Source organism: Nematolebias whitei, chromosome 16 (assembly GCF_014905685.2).
Source record: "Nematolebias whitei isolate Nwh7 chromosome 16, NemWhi1, whole genome shotgun sequence".
Taxonomy (NCBI): Eukaryota; Metazoa; Chordata; class Actinopteri; order Cyprinodontiformes; family Rivulidae; genus Nematolebias; species Nematolebias whitei.
Genome location: NC_056513.1, coordinates 36,677,673 through 36,684,919, shown reverse-complemented (window position 1 = coordinate 36,684,919; position 7,247 = coordinate 36,677,673).

The following is a 7,247-nucleotide window of genomic DNA, read 5'->3' as shown; positions in this document are numbered from 1 at the left end:
TATATATATATATATATATATATATATATATATATATATATATATATTTACACTGACTGTAGGAGAGATCAGCCACTGTTCAGTTAATTCCTGAGGTTCCACTGCTGTCAATGACTCTTTTTGTTTTTGCCAACCATTGATAAAATCATACCTGCAAACTCAGAAAGAATGAAAAAGATGACAAACTTAGATGATATTATTATTTCCACGGGGATCATTTTGCTTCTGGACGAGATGTAAAGCCTCCCATTGTTTTGTTTTTTTGAAGCAGCCACCTACTTCCAACGTATTAATGGGAGTCTTAGTGTTTTATTTCAAAGTCTTCCATTACCCTTAAATTTACTTATTGTTTTGAGTGCAAATTTTTCATTCATTTATTCAACCTTTATTTACACAGATAAATCACATTGAGCTTCGAAGGCTCATTTACAAGTGAGACTTGTTTAGACAGACAAATAAGTAATAAAAGTAACATCATGCAGGATTTGGTGGGGAAAAAAATTCCCAACAGACTCTCATTCCTTGGCCGAGGACAGAGAGCCTGAAATTGACAAAAACACCCCGCACATAGACACATAGTGACGCAGACATTCTGCATGGGAGAGGAGACAACAAGGGCAGTGAGCGTGTCCAAGGACACTCCAGAGGCTCTGTGGGAGTTTAGATAAAAATGGTACAATCAGTACAAACAGTGGTGAGATCCTTAAACACTCTCGGGTGCTGAGGTCGATAGTTCCAGTTCCAGAGAGAATCCAAGAGTCCTGAAATGATGACACAATGTTTATTCAGCAGGGTCCCTCTGATAGGTCCACAAACTTCCTGGGTGGACAGGGAGGGGCAGAACATCAAATTTACAGGGCCTCCAGGCGAATTGAGATAAGGCGGCCTGTCAAGGCCAGCCGGGGAGCTGAATTTGGATAAACAACGTTTGTTTTAGGGAAAGGCAGAACTTTACTGATTTATGCCTGCTTGAGTCCTTGCTGGTCCTCATGAATCCCAAACATCCAAATGAAGTGGACACACCGCTGGTCCGTGCCTGAGAGTATTCCTCAAGATCTGATCCATCCTGTCAGTGAATCCTAGGGTCCGCAAATGGCCAGCGATTCTCACAAATCACAGCCAATTAGCAGTTCAATTTGCAAAGCAATTGAGTCTGGGTGCTCGAGGCACAGAGCAAGAAATAGACACGTCACCTTCCAATCACCCCAGGAATCAATGACATATCCAGCTGTGTGTGTCATCAGGGCAAGTCGGCTCGCCTGAAGCTTGCTTTCTCATTGAGAAAATTTTATCAATCGCGTTGAGAGACCAGCTGACCAGATCCATAGCAAAAATTACGGTTTGGAAGATATGTAGAGAGAGGCTCTGAAGCAGTTTCACAGACAGGACAGAGCAAAGCAAAGGGGAGGAGGGAGAGGAGGGGAAAAGTGTCAGCCCTTCACAGGAGCATGTGGTGAAGTGATGAATATGAAATGAAAAAAAAGTGTGAATAAGACAAGAACCAACTACAGTAGTCCCTCGCTACTTTGCGGTTCGTTTGTCGCGGACTCGCTCTATCGTGGTTTTTCAAAATAAGACTGGACACTACACATAATGGCTGATTGAAGAATGAGCCACACAATCTGCATGGAAGTTTTATTTTAAATAAATTATTTTAAAATATTTAGCACCTGCTGCACATTGGTGCAACCCACAAAGCTGGAGAAAAACTTCCTCCAGCATCTCTGTGCAGCCCACACTGCAGGATAAACTTCCTGCTGCAGCTGATCAGCTGTTCTCCGTGCAGAACGTGCGAAGTGGGCGTGGCCGAGAGCGCTTGCAGGGAGAAGGGGTTCTCTGCAGACCAGGCACAGAGCGGAAATCATGACATTCTGTGCTCTTTTAGAGCTTAGAAACATTGTTTAGAATATTCCAAGAGTGTGGGAAGGGTTTAAAACACCTTTAAATATATATATATATATATATATATATAAATACTAAAATAAACTACTACTTGCACTACTATTCCTACTTTGCAGTTTTTCACTTATCACGGGGCTTCAGGGTACGGATCCCCCGTGATAAACGAGGGACTACTGTAGTACAATCAATAAAGTTAAGTGAAGGTGATGTTTAATCAACCTAGCTTACTAGCTAGCTTGCTAGTTAGAGATACCTAGCTAGCTAACTATGTGTAGTAGTTTTTCTAGTTTGTGATACATTTATGAGCATGAAACTTTTTTTTTTATAAACATGTCTCAGCAGATTAGCTGATAACATTAAAAAGTGTATTGGACCTTTTTGATCAGAATGCAAACGTTGAATGAAAATATGAAGGGAAAAAAAACTCCTTACAAAGAGAAGAAAGTACAAGAAATGATACACTTTCTGTTCAGAATACTCATTTATGCTAATTGTGCATCTTTCAATGAAACGGGGTTGTCAGTCGGGTTTCAGGGGGCAGTCGACACCCTGGCCACCCCTCTAGCTCTGCCCCTTCTAGATTTGTTTGTAATTCTGTAAATATTTAAACTTTTCTTTCATTAGTATTGTTGAATGTTACTCTTCAGCTCATCTAACTGTTTATTAGTGATATTTTTTAGGATTAGAAAAAAAAAAAAAATTGGTTCCTGTCCTGTAACGATAGGATGTTTTTATTGTTAAAATATGTCCCGCCTGTGTCTATTTTAAGATCAACTTAGACACATTGATATGTAATACTGCACAAATGAGGCTCTTGACAAGTTCTTTGTTGTGATGGTTTGGAGTTCAATAAATAAAACAGAACTTGCATGTGGTAAATCTCATAATATCATTTAGTAAAGCCTGATTAGGTAAAGTACCCTTAGTTAAAAAGTATTTGTGGTGTGAAGTTTGAATGATGGTTTTAGTGACCATGCATTTATTTTAATTTTATAATCTGAAATTACCAAAATTGTAACAAAAAAAGCATTATTTCTTGTATGAATCAATAACGTTTTTGTGACCCAACCCTCATAAATTATACTGAAAATAGAATCATTTTTACTTTCAGTGGAGGCTGCTATTCCTCCAAATGTCCACCAGAGGGCAGTAAGTAGCCACACATTAGGCGCTGGTGAATGTAGTTTTACATTGACACTTAAATGATTAGTCAAGACCTGAGAATCTGTGTTTAATGATGTTAAATGTTTTATTTGTGGTTATAAAGGATTAGCATGTCTTAAGTGGCAGCACTAGACCAGTGGCGGGATCTAAACGTCAGTAAAACCTTTGGAATCCACTGGTTTAAGAAAGAAAGTGAAGAAGCAGACTACTAAACACGAGCAATTTCCCTTACTTTAAATGATTTAGCCAACCTCCCAATGGCTGCAAAGAACAAAACTTCAAACTTTAACAAAAAGAAGAAAACTAAAGTTAGACATTAAAAGCTCTGACAGCACTGCTTGGGCCATCTAATATGACACTATTAGAACAAATTAAAGTATAAAAATACACGTATGGTATAAATCAACCTTTATTTATACAGGTAAATCCCATTGAGCCTCGAGGACTCATTTACAAGAGAGACCTGATTTCAACAAAGAAAGATGACAACAATGGACAACAGCAACAACAATAAGCAGTTATAAAAACTCATACTACAGTTTTTTTTTTTTTTTTAACAAATAGGATGGCTAAAAGGAATATAAAAGTAATTCATTGTTAAATAAAGTAAAAAATGTTCTCCAAGAGAGTAAAAAAAAAATCATATCGGCTCCTTTTCTGCTTAATGGAAGATAATCAAAATAATCTGGTCAAAGATCCCGACTCACGGACTCTACCTCTGCTCTGTGGGACCAAACCTTGTTTCTCTGTGGACACAGATCATTCTGAATGTTCAAAACCCAGTAGCACTGAAGCCGAGCTGTGACTTGTAACAGAATCTGGGACGCGTGCCTGCTGGTTTGTGCAGATGTGTTTAATGTATTGTGCTTGTGTGGGGGGAAATCTGTGGGAAGAAGTTGATAAAGATTTGTGAATTTGTCTTGCCTCACATTAAAGAAAAGGAGGGAAACGGTTGGAGCAGAAACAGTTATTTCAATTTTGGAATTTATAGAAAAGGTTGGGCTCAGAGAGCTGCTGCTCAGCAAGAAGGTTGCCGGATCGAATTCCCGCCGAGGACCTTTCTGTGCGGAGTTTGCATGTTCTCTCCGTGCTGCGTGGGTTTCTTCCCACAGACCAAAAACATGCATGTTAGGCTGACTGGTAACTCTAATTTTCCCTAGGTGAGAGTGAGAGAGTGGATGGTTGTCTATGTGTCCCTGTGATGGACTTGTCCAGGGTGTCCCCCACCTCTCACACAGTGGCTGCTGGATATGGGCACCAGTGGCCCCAGTGACCCAAAAAGGAAAAAGTGGGTAAAGAAAATGGATGGATGGATAGATGGATAGATGGATGGATAAAAAAGGTTTTGCGTTCCTGCAAGAAGGAATTTGTGTAGGTGTAGACAAATACATAGATTTTATCCCAGATTTACTGGCTAAACTGGAGAAAATATCCACAAGTTTTTTTTTAATGTGTGATTCAAAAAACACAAGTCCTAAAAGTAGATCAAGAAAACCCAGTTAAATAAATGAGACAAAGTATTATACATGGTCATTTATTATTGAGTAGAATGATCCAGTATTACATACTGTGTTTGTGAGTGGTAAAGTATGTGAAGCTTTGTTTTCACTACCTGGTGTGACCCCCCCCCCCCCCCCACACACACACACACACTGTGCAGCAATAACTACAACTAAATGTTTCCAGTAACTAACAAAGTCCGTGCTCAATAATCCAGGTATAAAATCCAACATTTTTCAGTCAGGTCATCTGGACAGTTTCTTTTTTTGTGCTGAAACGTTTTGCCTTCGATCCAGAAGGCTTCATCAGTCAAGGAAACACACAACAAAACTGATTCTTCCCCTAACAGCTTACTCCAAAGTGGAACAAACCAGTTCTGCTTGTGATAAGATGGTCTCTTTGGTACGCCCCTCCTCCATTGCCGGCCCTCTTCCTTGTTGACAGTCTTGTCAGACTGATGAAGCCTTCTGGATCGAAGGCGAAACGTTTCAGCACAAAAAAAAAAATCTGTCCAGATGACCTGATTGAAAAATGTTGGGTTTCCAGTAACTGTTGATCAGCTCTTCTCCCCTTGGAGGAACTTTAGTCCATTCCTCTGTACAGAACAGCATCAACTCTGGATGTTGGTGGTTTCCTCACATTAACTGCTGCTGCAGGTCCTTCCACAACATCTGGATTGGATTAAGGTCAGGACTTTGACTTGGTCATTCCAAAACATGAATTTTATTCTTCTTGAACATTATTTGGTAGAACCAGTTGTGTTCCATTGTTCCGCCTCCAACTTGTCCTAAATGCCGACAAAACCAAAGGGATGCTTTTTTTCCAAATAGGAAGTTGGTCCCAGCAGTTCTTCCTCTGATTTCATCCTCAAATGGTGTCCCGGTTGAGTTTGTTGATTCCTATAAATATTTGGGTATCTTGGTCGACTCACATCTCTCTTTTAAGCTCCATGTGGAAAATTTGGATAAGAAACTGAAAGTTAAACTGGGTTTATTTTTCAGAAACAGATCTTGTCAAACTTTAAGATTCATAACTGGCTGTGATTATCGTAGCCCCCACTGCACCCTGTATTCACTGGTTAACTGGTCATCATTAACTTCACGCAGACTCTCTCACGGTACATTTTCATCTTTAAATCACTTCTTGGTCTGTTGCCTTCATACATCTCCTCCTTCATGTCTCTGCATGAGTGCAGCTACAGCGTGCGCTTTCAGGACATTATTACCTGCAGTGTTCTCTCAGTGAGGACTGAACTTGGCAAAAGGACCTTCTCCTACTCTGCTCCTGTTTCCTGGAATATCTTACAAAAATATTTGAAGCTCTCGACCTTGACCTCTCTAAGTGGCTTTAAGAATCTGTTGGACTCCTGGCAGAGACCAATGCAGACATGTTCCTGTTTTTAGTTTTCTACATTTGCCTTAGAATCTAGCTGTTTTTTTGTTACCTTTTTCTTTTAGCCATCCTATTTGTTTAAAAAACAAACAAACCAAAAAAACACTGGAGAATGACTTTTTATAATTGTTTATTGTTGTCGCTGTTGTCCATTGTTGTCATTCTTTGTTGAAATCAGGTCTCTCTTGTAAATGAGTCCTCGAGGCTCAATGGGATTTACCGGTCTAAAAAAAGGTTGAATGAAAAAAAGTGTTCTGATGGCGTTGCTGCATGACCCACCTTCTCTTGAGATTCAGTTCATGGCCAGATGTTCTGACATTTTCCTTTAGAATTATCTGATATAATTCAGAATTCATTGTTCCATCAATGATGGAGAGCCATCCTGGCCCAGATGAAGCAAACGAGGCCCAAACCATGATACTACCACCACCATGTTTCACAGATGGGCTCAGGTTCCTCTGCAGGAATGCAGAGTTTTCATTTCTCCAAACATAACTTTTTTCATTTAAACCAAAAAGTTTTATTTTGGTCTAACCCGTCCACAAAACATTCTTCCAACAGTCTTCTGGTTCGTCCACGTGATGTTTACCAAACTGCAGAGGAGCAGCCATGTTCTTTTTGGAGAGCAGTGGTTTCTCCTTCAGCCCTGCCTTGAACCATTGTTGTTGAGAGTTCTCTGATGGTGGACTCAAGAACATCAGTCAACGTGAGAGAGACCTTCAGTTGTTAGAAGTTACCCTGGGCTCCTTTGTGACCTCACCTTGCTCTCGGAGTGATCTTTGTTGGTCCACCACTCCTGGGGAGGATAACGTGCAATAATCCAATGGCCCACTTAGGTCCCTCAAGTTTGAGCTAACCTCATTAAGCTAGCTGTGCTGATAGGCTAGGCCAGAGTTTTCACTTTTCACTCTAAGTGTTTCTGTCTTGTCCAGCAGAGGTGAGTCAGGTCCTCTGGACGGTTTCTGAAAGCAGAAACCGTCCAGAGGACCTGACTCAACTCTGCTGGATTTTCTACCTGGATTATTGAGCATGGATCAGGATGTTTCTGTTTAACCTGTTCTCTCACGAACAAACATTAATTTACTGCACTTTGCTGCATCAGTGGCCAGTGCTTTTTTCTTTTTTTATCCTCCATCTCTGCTCCACCTTTCCTCTTTGGCTATCACTCCATTCTACAAGCTACATGACCCAAACAGGGGAAAGATTGACGTACAGAGATGTGCACGCGAACGTTTAATCCTCGTGAGTGCGAGTCATTATGGGCTTCAGGCAGACACACAACTGTTGTG